Consider the following 22,245-nt stretch of genomic DNA (forward strand, 5'->3'; position numbering starts at 1 on the left):
GAGCCATGATCATGCCACTGCACTACAGTATGGGCAACAGAGTGAGACCTTGTCTCAAAAATATGTATTTTTAAAAAAATTAGGCTGGGCATGGTGGGGGGACCTCATGCCTGTAATCCCAGCACTTTGGGAGGCTGAGATGGGCGGATCACAAGGTCAGGATATGAAGACCATCCTGGCTAACACGGTGAAACCCTATCTCTACTAAAAATACAAAAAATTAGCCAGCATGGTGGCGGGCACCTGTAGTCCCAGCTACTCGGGAGGCTGAGGCAGGAGAATGGCGTGAACCCAGGAGGCAGAGCTTGCAGTGAGCCGAGATCGCGCCACTGCACACTCTAGCCTGGGCAACAGAGCAAGACTCTGTCTCAAAAAAACAAAAAAAATTAATGTTTGCATATTCCGTTTTCTTAGATACAAGATTCTCTTCCTATGTTTGCTGATAGTTACTGAGAAGGAAGATTTCCCTGCTGTCAAAAAACCTCAGAACCCTAATCCGGGTGTTTTCTTCCTGTAGTATTACAAAATGCAAGTCAATACAGAAATGAATCTGAGAGATCTAAGTATAAAAACAGCATGATTCTTTCATAGTTTTGAGTCACTTCATTCAACCGATTCCATGGATTTTTTTCAACTTGCATTTCTAGTTCTCTGTATTAATTTCCTAGAGCTACTGTAACTAAGTACCATAAACTAGGTAGCCGAAAACAACAGAAACTCATTGTCTTACAGTTCTGGAAGCTACAAGTTTTAAATTAAAGTGTCAGCAAGCCATGCTCTCCCTGAAGACTCTAAGTGAGGATCCTGTGATCCTTCCATCCTTCACCTGTTGCTAGCTTTTGATAGTTTATTGTTTGGTTTTGTTTTTGTTGTTGTTGTTGTTTGAGACAGCGTCACGCTGTGTCACTCAGGCTGGAGTGCAGTGGTGCAGTCATGGCTCACTGCAGCCTCAACCTGGGTTCAAGCGATTCTCCCACCTCAGCCTCTCAAGCAGCTAGAACTGCAGGCGTGTGCCACCTCATCCGGTTAGTTTATTTTTATTTTTTATAGAGACGTGGTCTCACTGTGTTGTCCTGGCTGTTCTCCAACTCTTGACCTCAAGCTAACCTCTTACCTTGGCCTCCTAAAGTGCTGGGATTACAGGCATGAGCCACTGCGCCCAGCCTGGGTAGTTCCTTGTTTGTTGTTCCTTAACTTGTAGACACATCACCCCAAGCCTCCATCATCACATGACATTTTCTCCCTGTCTAAATTTCCTTCTTTTTATAAGAATACCAATCATTGCAATAGAGTCCACCCTTCTCCAGTACAACCTCATTTTATCTTGATCACATCTGCAAAGATCCTATTTCCAAGTAAGATCACATTCATAGGTACCAGAGGTTAGGACTTCAACATATCTCTTTCAGGGACATTCAAATCACACACCTTCCCAGCTAGTCATTCTGTTTATTCTAATATATTTTTTTCTTCTCTTTCCCTCCAGACTTCACATTTGCCTTCCTTCTGTGAAGCCAAAATAGGTTTTCTGAGTAATACAACTGATTCAGGGAATACCTATTCTGAATATACCCCAACCCAGACCCACCTATCCCAGGAAAATTGTATATCCTGTTATCCTAATCTACTTTCTCCAAGTAGGAAACCCCACAATATTTAGTAGTTGCCTATTAAATTTGATATCCAGTAATCTAGGATTACAGATGGATGGAGACATGGATGCAGTGGCTCACACCTGTAATCCCAGCACTTTGGGAGGCCGAGGTGGGTGGATCATGTGAGGTGAAAAGTTTGAGACCAGTCTGATCAATATGGTGAAACCCCATCTCTACTAAAAATACAAAAATTAGCTGGGTGTGGTAGCGTGTGCCTGTAGTCCCAGCTACTTGGGAGGCTGAGACAGGAGAATTGCTTGAACCTGGGAGGTGGAGGTTGCAGTGAGCCAAGATCATGCCACTGCACTCCAGCCTGGGTGACAGAGTGAGACTCAGTCTCCAAAAAATTAATTAATTTAAAAAATTTGATATCCAAATGATATAATGATCTCAGGACAAAAATGAACAGAAGAAATAATGGTGTGTTTGAAAGAGTACAGGGTTTGAAATCAGAAAACCTGAGTTGCAATTCCAGTGCTGATACTTAAAACAGAACCAATCTAGTTCTTCTAAATGCTAGTACAATATTCTTTTCATCATCGTAAGGCTAAAGCCTCCACCTGTGACCCAAATTCAATTCCCATACCAAGAGTGGTCCTAGATTGCACCGAATGCTGCACCTAAATTTAAATGGAAACGCCCAAGGAGAAGGAAAAGAAGAGAACAAAGAGGAGGAAAGGAGGAGCAAAAGAAGGAGGAGAAGGAAAAGGAGAAAGACAGGAGGAAATTGCAAAATACAATTTCCAGAAAATCTCTTTTAACAATTTTTAAGCAGATACACAGACAAAAAGTCCCAAAAGGAAACTGTCTCTTGGAGCTTCCCTACAGATGAATGGAAAGAAGTCACTGGCAGTTACCAGCGTGTATTTCATGCTATTTTCGTTAGTGGGTGAGTCATCCATGCCGGGTAGTGAATTTCCCAGGCTTTCACATTTAAATAGGCATAGATAGTGCAAGGCATTCATTTTAACATAGAGTGTTTTCTCCTGTTGGTCATAAAAGGAATCCATTGTGTTATGATTAGGTCATGCTTGACCCACCTCAGGAATGTTTTCAGAGTGACAGAACATTTATTTCTCAGAGATGTCTCCAAGGTTCAAGGAAGTCTGATCAGCATACTTACAAGGGCCTTGTGATCCTAATAGGGTCTAAGACAAGTCCTCCCCTTCTTTTGTGGGTGGGCTGTTATTGTCAATCCAGCTGCACTGGGTAATGACGCCCACCTTTTCATTCTAAACATAGAATAAGAGAGTAATTAACAGAGCCTAATCACACCAAAAGAAAATCCTGCTTTTTAAAAAAATCTTGCCTCAGAATAATTTAATTGTGCTTCACACGTTTTGAACAACAATTTTAGACAAGAATTTAACTCACTACATGTCATTTTTCCTCCATCTGTCATAATTACTTAATAAATACATAGGCTTCAAAAATTGCATCTAAAATTATTCATGCAAGTGGTGTACTTTCTGATCAAACCACTGCAGGCGGTGAGTGGTGCCATCAATCATTTTTTTCTTTCTTTCTTTTTTTTTTTTTTTTGAGACAGAGTCTTGCTCTGTCGCCCAGGTTGGAGTGCAGTGGCGCGATCTTGGCTCGCTGCAACCTCTGCCTTCCAGGTTCAAGTGATTCTCCTGCCTCAGCCTCCCAAAGAGCTGGGATTACAGGCACGTGCCACCACACCTAGCTAATATTTTTATATTTTTAGTAGAGACAGGGTTTCACCACGTTGGCCAGGCTGGTCTTGAACTCCTGACCTCAGGTGATCCATCCACCTCAGCCTCCCAAAATGCTGGGATTACAGGCATGAGCCATCATGCTCGGCCTTTCTTTTTTTTTTTTTTAATCCCCCTCCATGTCCCCCCATTGACAATACAGAGGAGTTGCAGGGCCTCGTTTGAGGTGTATACAGGATAGGTTAATTCAGCCTACTCTTTCTATTTGGTTGGGGTAAGAACACATCCTGTGCTGAGCACCAGGAGGCTAACACCAGGAATCTTTGAGGCTGAAACTTACAAGATTTCAGCTTCTGAAACAACCAATCCAGGCCCAAACTGGCACTGAGTTAAGGACTCAGTGCCTACCAGTTACAGTTTGAATTTGTCACTCATATTTGACAGGTAATTATTTCTCCTCAGATTTTTTTACTTAAAGGGACCTCAGGTGAGAGACTGGGGATAAGAGAAAAGGGCAATTAGGTTATTGCTTAGCAGTTGTTACTGAATGTTAGAAATAAGAGCTCGGAGTCATACAGAAAACCAGCACTCAAACAAAAGATTTCTCAGTAAGGCAAATTTACTTCTGCAGAAGGTGCTGCTTGCACTCCTGGCCATGGCGATAGCACACTGAGTGGGGTAGGGCAGTGGTTTTTATCCCTAACGCAGCAGCTCCTGTAGCTGTGTCCTTTCCCCATTGGCTGGAGTCCAACTGCACAATCTAAGCTGACTCGATTCGCTACTGTTTAAAATTGAATAGGGCTAACTTGGTGGGAAGGGAGAGGCTGTTTGTTGCAGTACAAGGCATGTCCGGGCATGTTAGGGAGCAGCAAAGGCTGGAGGGGTAGTTTCGGCAGGAAGGGCAATTGCAGAGCAAGTAATCAAGCAAATAGATGTGAGTTACAGATTAAGGCTGGCGGGAAGGTTATTTACTGTAACTAGGAGCAAGAAGAGGTACAAAGAGCGAGGAAGTTAGGCTTGAAAATAGAGAACAAAGAACAGGCCGGGCGCGGTGGTTCACGTCTGTAATCCCAGCACTTTGGGAGGCCGAGGCGGGAGGATCACGAGGTCAGGAGATCGACCGAGACCATCCTGGCTAACACGGTGAAACCCCGTCTCTACTAAAAATACAAAAAAATTAGCTGGGAGTGGTGGTGGGCACCTGTAGTCCCAGCTGCTTGGGAGGCTGAGGCAGGAGAATGGCGTGAACCCGGGAGGCGGAGCTTGCAGTGAGCCGAGATCACGTCACTGCACTCCAGCCTGGGTGACAGAGTGACAGAGTGAGACTCTGTCTCAAAAAAAAAAAAAAGAAGAAAGAAAATAGAGAACAAAGAACAAGGAAGCTGAACAAGCCAGCTCTTTGAAGAGGAACTTACTGTACCTAACACTGAATAAGATTAACTGTGGTTTCTTTCCATTCAAATATCAAATTACAAAAATGGAAATCTTTCTGGAAACTCATAAACCTTAACTTTAAGGAAGATTTAGTTTTAACAATATCAATTCATTTTTGTTTTTGTTGTTGTTGTTGTTGTTGTTTTGTGACAGGGTATCACTCTGTTGCCCAGCTCACTGCAACTTCCACATCCAGAGCTCAAGCCATCCTCCCACCTCAGCCTCCTGAGTAGCTGGGACTACAGGCACACACCATCATGCCTAGCTGATTTTTGTATTTTTTTGGTACAGATGAGGTTTCACCATGTTGCCCAGGCTTGAACCCCTAAGCTCAAGTGATCCGCCTGTCTGGGCCTCTTACAAGCATGAACCACTGCACCCAGCCAATTCATATATTTTAATTGTTTCCTTTTTTTTTTTTTTTTTTTTTTTTTTGGAGACTGAGTAGTCTTGCTCTGTCACCCAGCCTGGATCTTGTCTCACTGCAACCTCTGCCTCCTAGGTTCAAGCGATTCACCTGCCTCAGCCTCCCAAGTAGCTGGGATTGCAGGCTTGTGCCACCATGCCTGGCTAATATTTTTGTATTTTTAGTAGAGGCAGGGTTTTTCCATGTTGGCCAGGCTGGTCTCAAACTCCTGACTTCGTGATCTGCCTGCCTTGGCCTCCCAAAGTGCTGAGATTACAGGCGTCAGCCATTGCACCTGGCCTTTAACTGTTTCTTTATAAGGAATTGTTTAGACCAGAAATGTAATTAAATTACAAGGCAAATGCCCTGAAGAGAAACTTATGCAGGGTCCCTTCCTTTGAAGGAAATGTCTCCCCCTCAAAAGGCAGATCACGTACATACAGCAGCTACATGTTAAAAAGAAATAAAAACATCGTCTTTCGTATTATAATAATCAATAAAAAGTATTTACATTGTCAATCAAAGAAAATGATGAGAAAAGTCTCCATCATTTTTGGAGATTTATTTGCCAAAGTTAAGGACGTGCCCGGGGGACAGGTCTATGTCTTTCTCCGAAGATGATTTGAGGGCTCCAAATTTAAAGAGAAAAGGGCAGGATATTGAAAAGCACAGAATTTTCGCATCAACAAAAGAGGGCAGAGGAAAAATGTGGGAATCTGCATTTTACGTAAGATAATGAAACCGCCTTTGCAAAATTATGACTGAGAGAGTGAAAGAGATCTAGCCTAACCAACTCCATCTTGCTTCTAACCTCCAAGCTATCCTTGTTCATTCCCGGTGATAGGCTGAACTAACTTGGGGAGAAACCTAGTTTATAGTTTATAGTTTAAGCAAAGATGCTAACAGCCCTTTCCCAAAGCAGACTTCCTTCTTGCTTGGGGACTAGATTGCCTTTGTAGGACTAACATTAGCCACAAGATTAGAAATTATGGTTTAGGAGTCATACGGCTGGAGGCTACAAGACTCTGACCCTCCCTAAACTGCTCCTAAGATCACTGCTTGAGATATTTTGCTGACCCTGCACTTGATGGCGCCACCCAGATCAATAAACTGGCTCATCTGATCTTGTGGCCCCCACCCAGGAACTGACTCAGTGCAAGAAGACAGCTGCGATTCTGTAGGATTTCATCCCTGACCAATCAGCACTCTTGGCTCACTGGCTTCCTCCCCACCCATCAAGTTATCTTTAAAAACTCTGCTCCCTGAATGCACGGGGACACTGATTTGAGTAATAATAAAACTCTGGTCTCCCGCACAGCCGGCTCTGCATAAATTATTCTTTCTCTATTGCAGTTCCCCTGTCTTGATGAATCGGTTCTGTCTAGGCAGTGGGCAAGGTGAACTCCTTGGGCAGTTACAATAATACAGACAGAATGGGGTAGGGGAACAATCAGATATGCATTTGTGTCTGGCAGGTCGGGGTGACTGCACCTATAAAGATAAGCTCTGGATCGGATGAGGTGGCTCACACTTGTGAGCCTCCCAGCACTTTGGGAGGATGAGGTGGGTGGATCACCTGAGGTTGGGAGTTCGAGACAAGCCTTACCAACATGGAGAAAACTTGTCTACTTAAAACACAAAATTAGCTGGGCTTGGTGGCGCATGCCTGAATCCCAGCTACTTGGGAGGCTGAGGCAGGAGAATCACTTGAACCTGGGAGGCGGAGGTTGCGGTGAGCCAAGATCGCACCATTGCACTCCAGCCTAGGCAACAAGAGTGAAACTCTGTCTCAAAAAAAAGATAAGCTATCAGTTTGCATTACCATGGTAAAGTTTTAACGGCTCACTAGGAATTTCTTATGGACAAAACAGGGGGGAGGCATGTAGCCTTTCCTCTTGCAGCCGTCTTATTTAAGAACCAAATGGGGGAGGCAGGTTTGTGTGACCCAGTTCCCAGCTTGACTTTTCCCTTTGGCTAAATGAATTTGGGGGTCTCAAAATTTAATTTCCTTTCACAACATTCACCAATCAGACAAGGTTGACAAGGATTGTTGTTGGTATTGTTTTGTTGTTGGCTGTTTTCTTTCTTTTTTTACAGACAGGGTCTCATTCTGTTGCCCAGGCTGAAGTGCAGTGATACAATCCTAGTTCACTGCAGCCTTGAACTCCTGGGCTCAAGGGATCCTCCAGCCTCAGCCTCTTAAGTAGCTGGACTATAGGCACACTCTAGCATGCCCAGCTAATTTAAAAAAAAAATGTTTTTCTCATCGTGTTGCCCAGGCTGGTCTTGAATACTGGACTCAAGTGATCCTCCCATCTGTGCCTCCCTAAGTGCTGGGATTATAGGCCTGAGCCACCATACATGGCTGACATTGTTTTGTTAAACAGTGATTACAAAATAACTCATTGGAATATAAAGTTAAAAGTGAAGTGAGATACCATAAATGGAAAACGCGGGATGCTGAGCATATTGTTCTATTAAGGGTCGGTGTTTTTCCCACACATGTCCAACATCTTGATTTAACTAAAAAGAAAAGGGGGAGTGGGTAGGAGGTGCCATGCCTTTCCCAGTTTCCAGGCCAACATGGTGAAACGCCGTCTCTACTAAAAATACAAAAATTAGCCAGGCATGGTGGCGAGCACTAGTTTCCTTAGGTATGTTAAAAGAATGCAGCATGCAACAAGGAAAGACTAAAGAGAATTAGTCTGGGGCAGTCAGAATGTAATAGGAATGTAATTGCCGGGCGCAGTGGCTCACGCCTGTAATCCCAGCACTTTGAGAGGCCAAGGCAGGCAGATCACAAGGTCAGGATTTCAAGACCAGCCTGGCCAACATGGTGAAACCCCATCTCTATTAAAAATACAGAAATTAGTCAGGTGTGGTGGCACAGGCCTGTAATCCCAACTACTCGGGAGGCTGAGGCAGGAGAATCGCTTGAACCCAGGAGGCGGAAGTTGCAGTGAGCCGAGATCATGCCATTGCACTCCAGCCTCGGCTACAGAGCAAGACTGTCTCCAAAAAAAAAAAAAAGGAATGGAAAGGGCAGGTAGGAAATGCTGAATTTGCTAAGTGAGCATGTGTAGTCTAAGGGAGGAGCTCTGGAGTAGAGTAGAGGCTCTCTTTGTAGTAGGCACCTCCTGCCTGCTGCCAGGACACAGTTTCTCTCCATCTGCCATTCCCAACTGTATGGGTGTGTCCTATACATTGATGGCTCCCACCAAGCCTCCTCATAAACTATGTATTCCCAGCTCATGTTAACTAATTTACTTCGTGGTGTATGTTTTTTTTTTTAGAGAGAGAGGGGCCTGGCTATGTTGCCCAGGCTAGAGTGCAGTGGCTATTCACAGACGTGATCATGGCACACTGCAGCCGCAAACTCCTAAGCTCAAACCATCCTTGTGTGCTTCTTAATCTTCCACTGCACCAAAGAATTGTCCTGTACTGCCCTCTTCAAACTAATAGGATCACCATTCTCCTTCCCTGGGCTTTTCCTGGGGCTGGGTGAATACCAGTCTCCTCAGCTGTCAATCTACAAAGGAGAGACCACGTCCACACTCAAGGAGCACACAAGCTGTGCCAGGACAAGCATTTAAAAATTCTAATATGCAAGGCCGGGCACAGTAGCTCACACCTGTAATTCCAGTACTTTGCAAGGCTGAGGCAGGCTGATCACTTGAGGTCAGGAGTTCAAGACCAGCCTGGCCAACATGGTGAAATCCCGTCTCTACTAAAAATATAAAACTTAGCCAGACATGGTGGCTAGTGCCTATAGTCACAGCTACCTGGGAGGCTAAAGCAGGAGAATTGCTTGAACCTGGGAGGCGGAGGTTGCAGTAAGCCAAAATCGCACCACTGCACTCCAGCCTGGATGACAGAGTGAGACTCCCTTAAAAAAAAAAAATTTAATGTTCAAAAGAACTGATTAGGATACCTTTAGAATAAGGTTGAAAGGGATAGAAATTGCTGCTAGTTATCTTATCTCAATCTTAGAATGTTTAAACTGGAAGGGGACTTAAGAGATGAAGATACTGAGGTCCAGGGACACACCAGGGTCACCCTGGGTAAGCACACAGGTCTCCAACCTACTTGTTCACCACTCTCCACTACCCTTCCCTCTTTCTCTCATCGACTGTTATGAATCTTCATCCTTCTTCTCTTTTATCTTTGTGGTTTTAAAGGAAGAAAATTAAATTTTTTTCTACTTGTTTAATTCTGTGTCAAAAACCCACCAAAATCATGCTAAGCTCTTCATATTTAACTACTAGAGTGAAAAATAAATATATAAATAGCAGAGATCTATGTAGTGACCCAGGGGCATATTCCCTGAGAAAATTATGTGCATCTGCACCAGGATATTTATACAGGAACTGTTTTACCAGGTGGTCAGATGGTGCCACGGGATAAAATATGACATGAGTGTGGCCAAGGTCAAGAAGCAGGTAAGTGCTGCCCAGGGAAGAGAAGAGCACAGCATAAGTCAAGGTCACTGAGAACAGACAACATGCACACCAGGGTCAAGCATCTATTTACAGCAAGACGAGTGAGAACACAAAATCCAGTCCCTTGCAAGACATCGGTCCCCACAACTAGCAGATGCACTTCATATCCAGTCCAGGCAGCATGGCCACACACAGCCCTTTTTGGGCTGTGGTATGCTGGGCCCAGACCCTTGCCCCAGGAGGTCTGAAATACAAAAAGCTGGAGGCATGCCTGACACATGCATGGCTAAGCAGTCTGTTTTTTATTTGTTTTTTTTGTTTGTTTGTTTTTGAGATGGAGTTTTGTTCCTGTCGCCCAGGCTGGAGTGCAATGGCATGATCTTGGCTCACTGCAACCTCTGCCTCCCAGGTTCGAGCGATTCTCCTGACTCTGCTTCCTGAGTAGCTAGGATTACAGGCGCCCACCACCATGCCAGGCTAATTTTTGTATTTTTAGTAGAGACGGGGTTTCACCATGTTGGCCAGGCTGGTCTCCAACTCCTGACCTCAGGTAATCCACCCTCCTCTGCCTCTGAAAGTGCTGGGATTACAGGCATGAGCCACCGCGCCCAGCCTGTTAAGCAGTTTTGAGAAAGGTTTACTTGTGCTCAGTACAGAGGGAACAGGTACAGTCTGGTGTGCTCTGAGCTCTTGCATGCAATGTGCTTAGTGAGCTGGTCAGCACCTCCTGTACCAACCACAGTGTTCTTCTTGGGAACACTGGCTGCCTTTGGCCCTTTCTCTCACAAAACCATTTGACATCGTCCATGTATCCTGATGGTCTTATATACTCAACATTGTTTGCAATAGCCCATGCAGGAAAAACATTGTAATAGATAAATTGTGAGATGTTCATACAATGAAATACACACAGCAATAAAAGTAAACAGACTAGAGATACCCACGATAATATAAATGAATCTTAAAATTAATATCATGCAAAAATGCAAGACACAAAAGCATACATACTAATTCCATTTATATGAAGTTCAAAAATAAGCAAAACTAAACTATTGTTTAGGAATACATACATAATTGGCAAAACACCAAAGAATGGCAAGTGACCAAAAGAAGTGACCAACATTCATAAAAAGCAGAATAGTGGTTCCTCCATGGAAAAGGAGGGGTTTGAGCCGGATGTTGTTTCAAAACACAGGGATATTCTGAAATTTCCTGTCTTAATCTAGCTGATCATTAGACAAGTGTTTGCCTTACAAATATTTACTGTACTGAACATTTACTGTGGAGGCTACGAGGATGCACCACCCAGCCCTCCTATTACAAGGAGTATTACTTGACTGAAGGCCTAGATGCATTCAGAACCCCACTGCAGCATTGTGGCAAGGCCAACCCCACCCCCACAACAATGGGGTTGGCCCTGAGGCTACTCCACTCATGGCTGAGATTGACAGGTAGAGCAGGGCAGAACAGATCCTAGGAGATACAGGAGGCTTGCAACCACCAACTTCAGCTGAGGGGCTCCCCAACAGCTTTGCCAAACCTTCCCTAGACTTCAAGTCAATTTAGGACAAATCTATCTCTGTCTCTTTCACTCTGGGTCAGACTTGCAGGGGAACAATTGCTGTCCTAGCCTTTCCCCAAAGCCTCTCCGATTCCCTCTCTATTTACTTTCCCAAAGGTATTTCTCTTTATAAAATCATTGCACATTTAATCCCTTCTTGGCCTCAGCTTCTCGAAGGACCCCAAGCTAGCAAAACTGTGTTTTATTCCTTTTTTTTTTTTTTTTTTTTTGAGACGAAATTTTGCTCTTGTTGCCCAGGCTGGAGTGCAATGGCATGATCTTGGCTCACTACCACCTCCACCTCCCTGGGTTCAAGAGATTCTCCTGCCTCAGCCTCCTGAGTAGCTGGTACAGGCATTCACCACCACACTCGGCTAATTTTTTGTGTTGAGACAGGGTTTCACCACATTGGTCAGGCTGGTCTCGAACTCCTGACCTCAGATGATCCACCCACCTCGGCCTCCCAGAGTGCTGGGATTACAGGCGTGAGCCATAGCGCTCGGCCATTTTATTCCCTTTTCTACATATGTATTCCATTCCTCAGTGTTAAAAATGTTTCAAGCGGTCATGCTGGCTGGGCATGGAGGATAACGCCTGTAATCCCAGCACTTTGAGAGGCCGAGGTGGGTGGATCATGAGGTCAGGAGTTGGAGACTAGCCTGGCCAACATGGTGAAACCCCGTCTCTACTAAAAATACAAAAATTAGCTGGGCATGGTGGTGCACACCTGTAATCCCAGCTACTTGGGAGGCTGAGGCAGGAGAATTGTTTGAATTCAGGAGGCGGAGGTTGCAGTGAGATCTCACCACTGCACTCCAGCCTGGGCGACAGAGCAAGATTCTGTCTTGAAGAAGAAGAAAAAAAAAAACAACAGTCATGCCAATCTGTATAGCAAAAAAGTGAGGGGGAGATAAAATCTGGTGGTGTATCTATGGGGGTTGATGGTGTTGCTGAAATGCCCCGTAATGGTTAATATTGTGTCAACTTGATTGGATTGAAGGATGCAAAGTACTGCTCCTGGGTGTGTCTGTGAGGGTGTTGCCAAAGGAGATTAACATTTGAGTCGGTTGTCTGGGAAAGGCAGACTCACCCTCAATCTGGGTGAGCACAATCTAATCAGCTGCCAGTGTGGCCAGAATAAAAGCAGGCAGAAGAATGTGGAAAGACTAGACTGGTTTAGCCTCCCAGTCTACTCTTTCTCCCATGCTGGATGCTTCCTGCCCTTAAACATCAGACTCCAAGTTTCTCAGCTTTGGGACTCGCACTGGCTTCCTTGCTCCTCAGCTTGCAGATGGCCTATTGTGGGACCTTGTAATTGTGTGAGTCGATACTCCTTAATAAACTCCCCTTTATATATACATCTATCCTATTTGTTCTGTCCCTCCAGAGAACCCTGACTAATACAGCCCCCAAAACCAACATTGACCTCTTAGTTTAGAATTTGGAAAATGTGGGAAATCAGGCTCTACTGGTCAGTGATTTTAAATGGTTTGTATTGGACTAACTTCTTCAGAGAAGCTCTTTTCTTTTTTCCAATCTTTAAAGTGTCTATGAGACAGAAAATACTAATAATGGTGAACACCTTTGCATGTATTTCTGTTTGTTTCCACATATGCTGTCTCAGTGACCCTCACCATAACCCCATTACTGTATTAACAGAGAGGAAGCCAAGCCACAGGGAGATTTAGTGATCTGCCTGTTGCCACTTGTCTACTATCCCTGTTGCCACTTGTCTACTATGTGGAATAGTAAAGACAGAAAGACAGAACCAAAGTTTTTGACTTACAGTCCTCAGTGTTTTCGTTTCCTCCTTGGCTGGACACAGTTTACATTTCAATACTATTACATTCATATTTTAACACTGAGCCTTCTACTAAATAGGGCATTCGATCTCATAGAACTTCCAAGAAGCCTTAGTCCCCTCTCTGGGTTTCAGCCAATAGCTCATCTCAAGACTTGTGGAGTCTTACCTCACTCTGGCTCTTGGTATTCACCCCAGACATTGTCCAGACAAACTAAAAAGAGCTCTATCAGGATCGCTGGCACCAAAGACCCAAACTAGGCCAGGACAACAAAAACAGTGAGGAGGAAGAAACTGAGCCCCTTGATGGTCCTGTTCCCCAGCCCAAGCTCTCCCATCCACGTACTGGCCACACTAGAAGGCAGCTTGTCACTGGGGAGTGACCCTGAACACAGGGGCCCTTAGATTCAGAGTGTGGCTAGGATGTGAGGAAGAACAAGCCCATTCTAGCTGCTTTTGCAGGAGCTAGAAGACACCTGGCAATTTTCAGGGAGATCTCTGCCATATTGGTACCATGGGAAAGGGAAAGAAAGATGGCCTATTGTGGGACCTTGTGATTGAGAAAGAAAGAGAGAAAGAGAGAAGAAAGAAAGAGAAAGAAACAAAGAAGAGAAAGAGAGGAAGACAGAAGAGATAGAGAGGAAGACAGAAGAGAAAGAGAGGAAGAGAGAAAGACAGAAAGAGAAAGAAGAGAAAAAGAAACAAAGAAAGGAAGGAAGGAAAGGGAAGGGGAGGGGAGGGGAGAGGAGGTGGGGAGGGGAGGGGAGGGGGAGGGGAGCAGAGGGAAGGGAAGGGAAGGGAAGGGAAGGGAAGGGAAGAGAAGAGAAGGGAAGGGAAGGGAAGGGAAGGGAAGGGAAGAGAAGAGAAGGGAAGGGAAGGGAAGGGAAGGGAAGGGAAGAGAAGAGAAGGGAAGGGAAGGGAAGGGAAAGGAAGAAATCCCTGCCATAAATCTCTCCTAGCAGCTCTGAAGACAGGCTCCAGATTTCCTGGTTGCATTAACCTTAACCTCAGTCCCCAACACTTTCCAGGAGTTTGTTATGTCACAACCCTGCATCCTCAGAGACTGTGCTTCAGTGTCCCAGCCAAGTTTGCCACCTCTTAATTTGCCTTACCAAAGAGCTCTATTCTGGATAACCTAGTGACCCAGGGCCACTGGAAAATTTATTTAAAGAGTTGGTTTGCCCTTGGGGAAAACTACATAGACCTGATAATGGAAAAACTGCATTATACCTGGTAATTGGAAAACAAATAGTTTGGAAGTGATGATTTAAATTATGCCATGGAGGAAATAAAATGTTAGGCATAATGAATATAGTTGATTATAAAAGAATATTCTTGTCTTATTCCAGTTTGTTGGGGGAATGCTTTCAACCTTTCCCCATTCTGTAGGATGTTGGCTGTGGGTTTGTCATATATGCCTTTTATTAGCTTGAGGTATGTATATTCCTTTTATGCTTAGTTTGTTGAGGGTTTTTATCACAAAGGGATGCTGAATTTTATCAAATGCTTTTTTCACATCTATTAAGATAATTATATGGTTTTTGTCTATAATTCTGTTTATATGATGTATTACATTTATTAATTTGCATATGTTGAACCATCCTTGCATCCCATCCTTGGTCATGATGTGTGCTGTTTGATGTGCTGTTTGAATTGGCTTACTAGTATGTTGTTGAGGAATTTTGCATCTATGTTCATTGGGGATATTGGTCTATAGTTTTCTTTTTTAGGTCACATTCTTTTAAAGATCAAAATAATTTAGATCTCCAACAGCTTAGATTCTGAATTTTTTCACATATCTTTCGATCCTAAATCCTAGGCCTTTAATCAGTTGTGTGGTAAGTGTTAGTTCAGAAAGATATACAGTACACTCTTGTCTACATAATGCTGGCACGGCTGTTGTAAAAAAACTTTTGGTCATCTCAGGTTCCCAAAAGCTGGCTTCTCTTCCTATTTTGGGAAAAGAGGCAAACTTGTCATAGTTCTATAGATAACAAACCATGTGTGCCTAGAACCCCAAACTATGTCAAAAGGACTGTCCAATTAATGAGGGTGAACTGTCTATTTAATGGGAATTGAAAACTTTAAGTCTCTTTTACTAATTGGTAGCAGATGCTATACCAGATGCTGAATGGGGACTTACAGAGGGCCATACATATATATATATTAAAAATATAATCTGTAATAATCAATCCAAATAATATTAGCATTTACATCTTTCTGCTGGCCTGTGTTATGAAAAGCAATCCACCACCACTCTTCAGTGAAGTACTGGAACTCCTAGCCAGAGCAATCGAGCAAGAGAAAGAAGAAAAAGGCATCCAAATTGAAAAATAGAAAGTCAAAGTATCTCTGTTTGATGATGACATGATCTTATATCTGAAAAAATCTAAAGGTTCCACCAAAAAACTCTTACATTTGATAAATGAATCTAGTAAAGTTGCAGGATACAAAATAAATATACAAATATCAGGAGTGTGTCTATACACCAATTAGCAATATAGCTGAGAGTGAAATCAAGCAGACATCCTACTTGCAATAGCTATAATATTAAAGAATAATGAAATACCTTGGACTATATTTAACTAAGGAGGTAAAAGATCTCTACAAGGAAAACTACAGAACACTGATGAAGGAAATTAGGGATGCTACAAACAAATGAAAAAAAAAAATCCCAGTTCATGGATTGGAAGAATTAATATTACTAAAATGACCATACTACCCAAAGCAATGTACAGATTCAATGCTATCCCCATCAAAATGCCAACATTATTTTTCACAGAACTATAAAAAAAATTCTAAAATTCATGCAGAACCAAAAAAAGGGTCCAAATAACCAAAGCCATTCTAAGCAAAGGATTGAAGCTGGAGACATTGCATTACCTGACTTCAAATTAGACTATGAATCTACAGTAACCAAAAACAGCATGATACTGGTATAAAATTAGACAAAAAGATCAATGAAACAGAATAGAGAACCCAGAAATGAAGCCACATATGTATAGCCAACTGATCTTTGACGAAGTCAACAAGAACATACATTGGGAAAGGTACACCCTTTTCAATAAATGCTGCTGGGAAAACTAGAATGCCATATGCAGAAGAATGAATCTGGACCCCTGTCTCTCATCATATACAAATATCAACTCAAGATAGATTAAAGACTTACATGTAAGACCTGTGGCTATAAAAATACTAGGAGAAGGCCAGACACGGTGGTTCACACCTGCAATCCCAGCACTTTGGGAGGCCGAGGTGGGTGGATCACCTGAGGTCAGGAGTTTGAGAACAGCCTGACCAACATGGTGAAACCCTGTCTCTACTAAAAATACAAAAATTAGCCGGGCATGGTGGTGCAAGGCTGTAATCCCAGCTACTAGGGAGGCTGAGGCAGGAGAATCACTTGAACTCAGGAGGAGGAGGATGCAGTGAGCCAAGATCACCGAGATCACACCACTACACTCCAGACTGGGCAAAAAGAGTGAAACTCTGACTCAAAAAAAAAAAAAAAAAAAAAAAAAATACTGGAAGAAAATCTCGAAAAAACTCTTCTGGACATTGGTCTAGGCAAAGAATTTATGACTAAGACCTCAAAAGCACAGGCAATGAAAACAAAAATAGACCAGGTAGACTTAATTAAACTAAAAGCTTTTGCACAGCAAAAGAAGTAATCAACAGAGTGAACAGACAACCTGCAGAATGGGAGAAAATATTTGCAAACTATGCATCTGACAGGGGACTGATATCCAGAATATACATACAAGGAACTCAAACAACTCAACAAAAATAATAATAACACCATTAAAAAGTGGGCAAGTGCCAGTCCATTGTCCTGTATGAGGAACCTGACCTTGTTCATACCACAGGGGCACCTGGCACAGGGCATTTCTCATTAATAATCTGCTTTGAAAGTCTTGATTTTAGGAGAGATTCAGGTTTGGGGCTTATCAATATCTTCACTTAAGACAGGGGTCAGCAAACTATGGCTGCTAGACTGAATCCTGCCCACTGCCTAATAACATATGGTCTGTATCTGGTTTTTACATTTTTATTTTATTTTATATTTTATTATTTTATTTTTAAAATAAATAGACAGTCTTGCTCTGTCACCCAAGCTGGAGTGAAGTGACATAATCATAGCTCACTGCAGCCTCAAACTCCTGGACTCAAGCAAACTTTCCGCCTCAGCCTCCTGAGTAGCTGGGACTGCAGATATGTGCCACCACATCTGGGTAATTTTTTTTTTATTTTTAGCAGAGGAGAGGTCTCACTGTGTTGCCCAGGCTGGTCTCAAACTCCTGAGTTCGAGCAATACTCCTGGCTCGTTCAGCCTCCCAAAGTGTTGGGACTGTAAGCATGAGCCACCACACCCATCCTGATTTTCACATTTTTTAATGGTTGAAGACAAATTTTTAAAATATTTTATTATGTGAAAATCAGGCCAGGCACAGTGGCTCACGCCTGTAATCCAAGCACTTTGGAAGGCAGAAGCAGGCAGATCACATGAGGTCAGGAGTTCGAGACCAGCCTGGCCAACAAGGTGAAACCCCGTCTCTACTAAAAATACAAAAAAATTAGCCAGGTATAGTGGTGCATGCCTGTAGCCCCAGCTACTCAGGAGGCTGAGGCAGGAGAATCGCCTGAACCTGGGAGACCGAGGTTGCAGTGAGCCAAGATCATGCCATTGTATTCCAGCCTGGGCGACAGAGCAAGACTCTGTCTCAAAAAATAATAAATAAAAAATACAATATTTCATTATGTGAAAATCATGAAATTCAAATTTCATTTTAGTGAATAAACCTTTAATGAGACACAGTCATATCTGTCTGTTAAAAAAAAAAAAAGGTGGGCAAAGGACATGAGTAGACATTTTTCTTTTTTCTTTTTTTTTTTTTTTTGACGGACTTTTCACTGTTGTCACCTAGGCTGGAGTGTAATGCCGCGATCTTGGCTCACTGCAACCTCCACCTCCCTGGTTCAAGCGATTCTCCAGACTCAGCCTCCTGAGGAGCTGGGATTACAGGCACCCACCACCACACCCTGCTAATTTTTTGTATTTTTAATAGAGATGGGGTTTCATCATGTTGGCCAGGCTGGTCTCGAACTCCTGACCTCAGGTGATCTGCCCGCCTCAGCCTCCCAAAGTGCTGGGATTACAGGCATGAGCCACCATGCCTGGCCCAACATTTTTCAAAAGAAAACATAAAAATGGCCAACAGTTATGTGAAAAAATGCTCAACATCACTAATTATCCGTGAAACGTAAGTTAAAACCACAGTGAAGTATCATCTAAGCCAGGCATGGTGACCCATGCTTGTAATCCCAGCACTTTGGGAGGCCAAGACAGCAGGATCACCTGAGCGCAGGAGTTTGACACCAGCCTGGACAACATAGAGAGAAACAACCTCTCAAAAAATACAAACATTAGCCAGGCATGGTGGTGCATACCCATAGTCTCAGCTACTCGAGAGGCTGAGGTGAGAGGATCACCTGAGCCTAGGAGTCCAAGGCTGCAGTGAGCTGTGACTGCACCACTGCAGTCCAGCCTGGGCAACAGGGTAAGACCCTGTCTCAAAACCAAACAAACAAAAAAAATTAAATATTATTTTATCCCAGTCAGAACAGCTATTATTTAAAAGTCAAAAAAATAACAACTATTGGCAAGGATGTGGAGAAAAGGGAGCTCTTACACAATGTTGGTGGGAATGTAAATTAGTAACCCTCTACGGAAAACAGTTTGGAGATTTCTCAAAGAAGTAAAAATAGAACTACAATTCAATCCAGCAATCTCACTACTGAATATCTACCCAAAGGAAATCAATATATCAAAAAGACACCTGCACCTGTACGTTTATTAAAGCACTATTTACAATAGCAAAGATGTGGACTCCACGTAAGTGTTCATCCATGGATGATTCGATAAAGAAAATGCGGCATATATACACGTATTCAGCTATTAAAAAGAATGAAATCATGTCTTTTGCAGCAACATGGATGGAACTAGAGGTCAATATCTTAGGTAAAGGCCAGGCTCAGTGGCTCACACCTGTAATCCCAGCTCTTTGGAAGGCCAACATAGCTGAATTACCTGAGGTCAGGAGTTCAAGACCATCCTGGACAACATGGTGAAACCCCATCTCTACTAAAACTACAAAACTTAGCCAGGTATAGTGCCGTACACCTGTAATCCCAGCTACTCAGGGGGCTGAGGCAGGAGAATTGCTTGAACCCAGGAGGTGGAGGTTGCAGTGAGCGGAGATCATGCCATTGCACTCCAGCCTGGGTGACAGAGTGATATTCTGTTTAAAAAAAAAAAAAAAAAAACTTAGGTAAAGCAAGCTAGACACACAAAGACAAATATCTCATGTTTTCATAAGTGGGAACTTAAAAAAATGTATACATATGAATGTAGAGAGTGGAATGACAGAACATGCAGACTCAGAAGGGTAAGGGGGTTGCAAGGGTACATGAAGAGAAATTACTTAAAGGGCAAAATGTATGTTATCCAGGTGATAGGTACCCTAAAAGCCCTGACTTGAGCACTATGCAATCTATGCATGTAACAAAATTGCACTTGTACCTTATAAATTTTTACAAGCAAAAAATAAAATAAAATAAAATATAAAATAAAACAAAATAAAGGAATGTGATGATGGCACCTGAGTCAGGTGAAAGACAGCTGTAACCTAGGCAGCCGTAAACTTTGTTTCTCTGTTTATAGATTAGCCTTTTACCTTGCTATATTGTTTTGTAAAATGTTGCAAATTATTAAAGAGCCCCGAGGAAGACCCCTTCCCTCTTCACTTATAGATTAACATTCCTCTTACCTTTCTCACACAAAAACTTCATGGCTATCACATTATCTTAAGATGGGATGTTAATACATTCTTTTTAATTGGAAAGGAAATAAAAACCAGCTATAAAGAAAAGAAAAGAAGCATTATGGAAAAGAAAACAAAACTGCAACAAATTGCATTGTTGTAACTCATAAACCAGTCTTTTATAGAAAATGTTATAATCCTACTAAATGTCTTTGTTATCTTTCTATATAAGTAAGAACTTAGCTTTTAGTTTGGGAACACTGACCCCATTTCTCTAGAGTCTTTGTGTCTCAGATGGCTATTCCCAGCTTTTTGCTTGAATAAACTCTTTAAACTGGATTCTAGTCCTTTTGATTATTTCAGGTTGACAGAAACAAGTAAGAAAAAGTATATGTGCTTGAATGTCCACTTGCTTTAAGCAGATTATTAGGTTATGATGACTTGGTTTGCAGAGCAAAGAAAATATGAAAAAGAAACACATCTCAATTATTCTTTCTGGAAGGAATCCAAGAACATCTAGACTAGAGATTTTATATGGCTGGTCTCCCATGGAAAACTGACCTTTTCCATTTTCAGTAACTCCAAGACTAGCTGTTCAGATTGTGAACCACAAGGGCTTAAAGGACGTCATTCTTATCTTTTTTTTTTTTTGAGAGAGAGCATCTCCCTCGGCCCAATCATAGATCACTCAAGCAGCATCAAGCTCCTAGGCTCAAGTGATCCTGCTGCCTTGGCACCCCAAAGTGTTAGGATTACAGGCATGAGTCACTGTGCCCAACTCATAGGCATCTTTATAATTTTCTATTTTTGTGAATATTTGTATTTATAATGTTATTGGCTCTAAAAATTGATGCTATGAGAGTTTTTGGCAGATGGCAGTAAGATGTCTCTTGCTAATAAAATCTGCATATTACCATTTTCTGAAAAATAAAAGTAAATGGTTTATCTAACTGTTTCAATATGTATAATTTGGTTTCAATTTAAACAGGAGGAATAAGTACAATAATATAAAGATCTTGAGGATCCAAAAGCATCTGAAACAAATCTGTCCTTCTACACAAGGAGATGCTTTTCAACCAAAATACTGTTTAGGGAGCATCGTAATTTTTTGAAGCAAAATTCTTTGTTGGTCTTACAGCACTTAGTATTTCATATAATAGTTCATATTATCACCTACTTATTTATTATATTGGAAAGATATTGTCAAGTATCTCTGAGTCTTTTGATTATAACATGTGAAGGAAATAAAAATATTTTACCCCAAAATATATTTCTTTGACATACTTTGAAGTGACCCGCAAGGATGTCTTTTGTGGGAGAAATTTGCATATGTCCATCTGTAGAGAATCTGCATTAGTACAGCCAGCCCTTCTCTGGATCCAGGAAAGATTAACTGAGAGTTAAAGGTCTGAAAAGGAACATTTACCATCTATTCTCTCTAAGGGCTCCTACCTGTGAGGTTTCATCTACATAACAAGACCACATTTGTTAGCCAAGCCTCTTCCTTTCTCCCTCCCGTAATCTGCCTTGACACTAAAACCTGACTTACCGCTATAACTGATGATGATTATTTTTTTTGGCCATACTCTGAGCCCACATTCTTTTTGTGACCTCAAGATGTTATACAAGTTTTTGTACCTCACTGAGGGGTTGGGTCTTCATTCTGAAGGCTCACATGTATATACATTAAATACATTTGTGTGTCTTTTCTCCTATTAATCAATCTGCCTCATTTCAGTGGTTTTTTCAGCAAACCTTTAGGAGGACAAGCCTCTTGGCTCCACCTATGATTCACTACATAATAACTAATCTTTATTTACCACTAAAAATTTACAAAGAAATACTGCATAGAGATTGCTAATTTTTTTTTTTTTTCTTTTTTTTTACAAATTTGGTAGTTTTATTCTCTTTTTGATTTTTTAACAATAATTTTTTTATTGTTATGCTTTAAGTTCTAGGGTACATGTGCACAACGTGCAGGTTTGTTACATATGTATACATGTGCCATGTTGGTGTGCTGCACCCATTAACTCGTCATTTACATTAGGTATCTCTCCTAATGCTATCCCTCCCCCCTCGCCCCACCCCACGACGGGCCCCGGTGTGTGATATTCCCCTTCCTGTGACCAAGTGTTCTTACTGTTCAGTTCCCACCTATGAGTGAGAACATGCGGTGTTTGGTTTTTTTTGTCCCTGCAATAGTTGAGATTCCTAAATATTAATCCACTTTTAAAAATAGCAATTTTTTAATTATGGCAATTTCATCAATATAAAAATAACTACTATTAAGATTTAGAGGCCAAGTGCGGTGGCTCACACTTGTAATCCCAGCACTTTGGGAGGCCTAGGCGGGTGGGTCACCCGAGGTCAGGAATTCGAGACCAGCCTGGCCAACATGGTGAAACCCTGTCTCTATTAAAATATAATAAAATTAGCCGGGTTTGGTGGCGGG

At 42.2% G+C, this 22,245-nt stretch overlaps 1 long non-coding RNA gene, 1 other non-coding gene and 1 pseudogene across 3 annotated transcripts in view; 1 reads left to right on the plus strand and 2 right to left on the minus strand.

The window, feature by feature from the left end:
- LOC129060683 (uncharacterized) overlaps positions 1–22,245 on the minus strand; it is a 240,412-nt gene that overhangs the window by 97,149 nt on the left and 121,018 nt on the right. The gene's annotated exons all lie outside the window — the stretch shown is intronic.
- LOC100459030 (protein RCC2-like) overlaps positions 1–22,245 on the plus strand; it is a 90,213-nt pseudogene that overhangs the window by 65,352 nt on the left and 2,616 nt on the right. The gene's annotated exons all lie outside the window — the stretch shown is intronic.
- On the minus strand, positions 3,509–3,640 carry LOC112134495 (small nucleolar RNA SNORA51). Its single transcript, XR_002915916.2, has one exon. It is a non-coding gene; the product is annotated as a small nucleolar RNA SNORA51 (small nucleolar RNA).

The sequence above is a fragment of the Pongo abelii genome, chromosome 6 (assembly GCF_028885655.2).
Source record: "Pongo abelii isolate AG06213 chromosome 6, NHGRI_mPonAbe1-v2.0_pri, whole genome shotgun sequence".
Lineage (NCBI taxonomy): Eukaryota > Metazoa > Chordata > Mammalia > Primates > Hominidae > Pongo > Pongo abelii.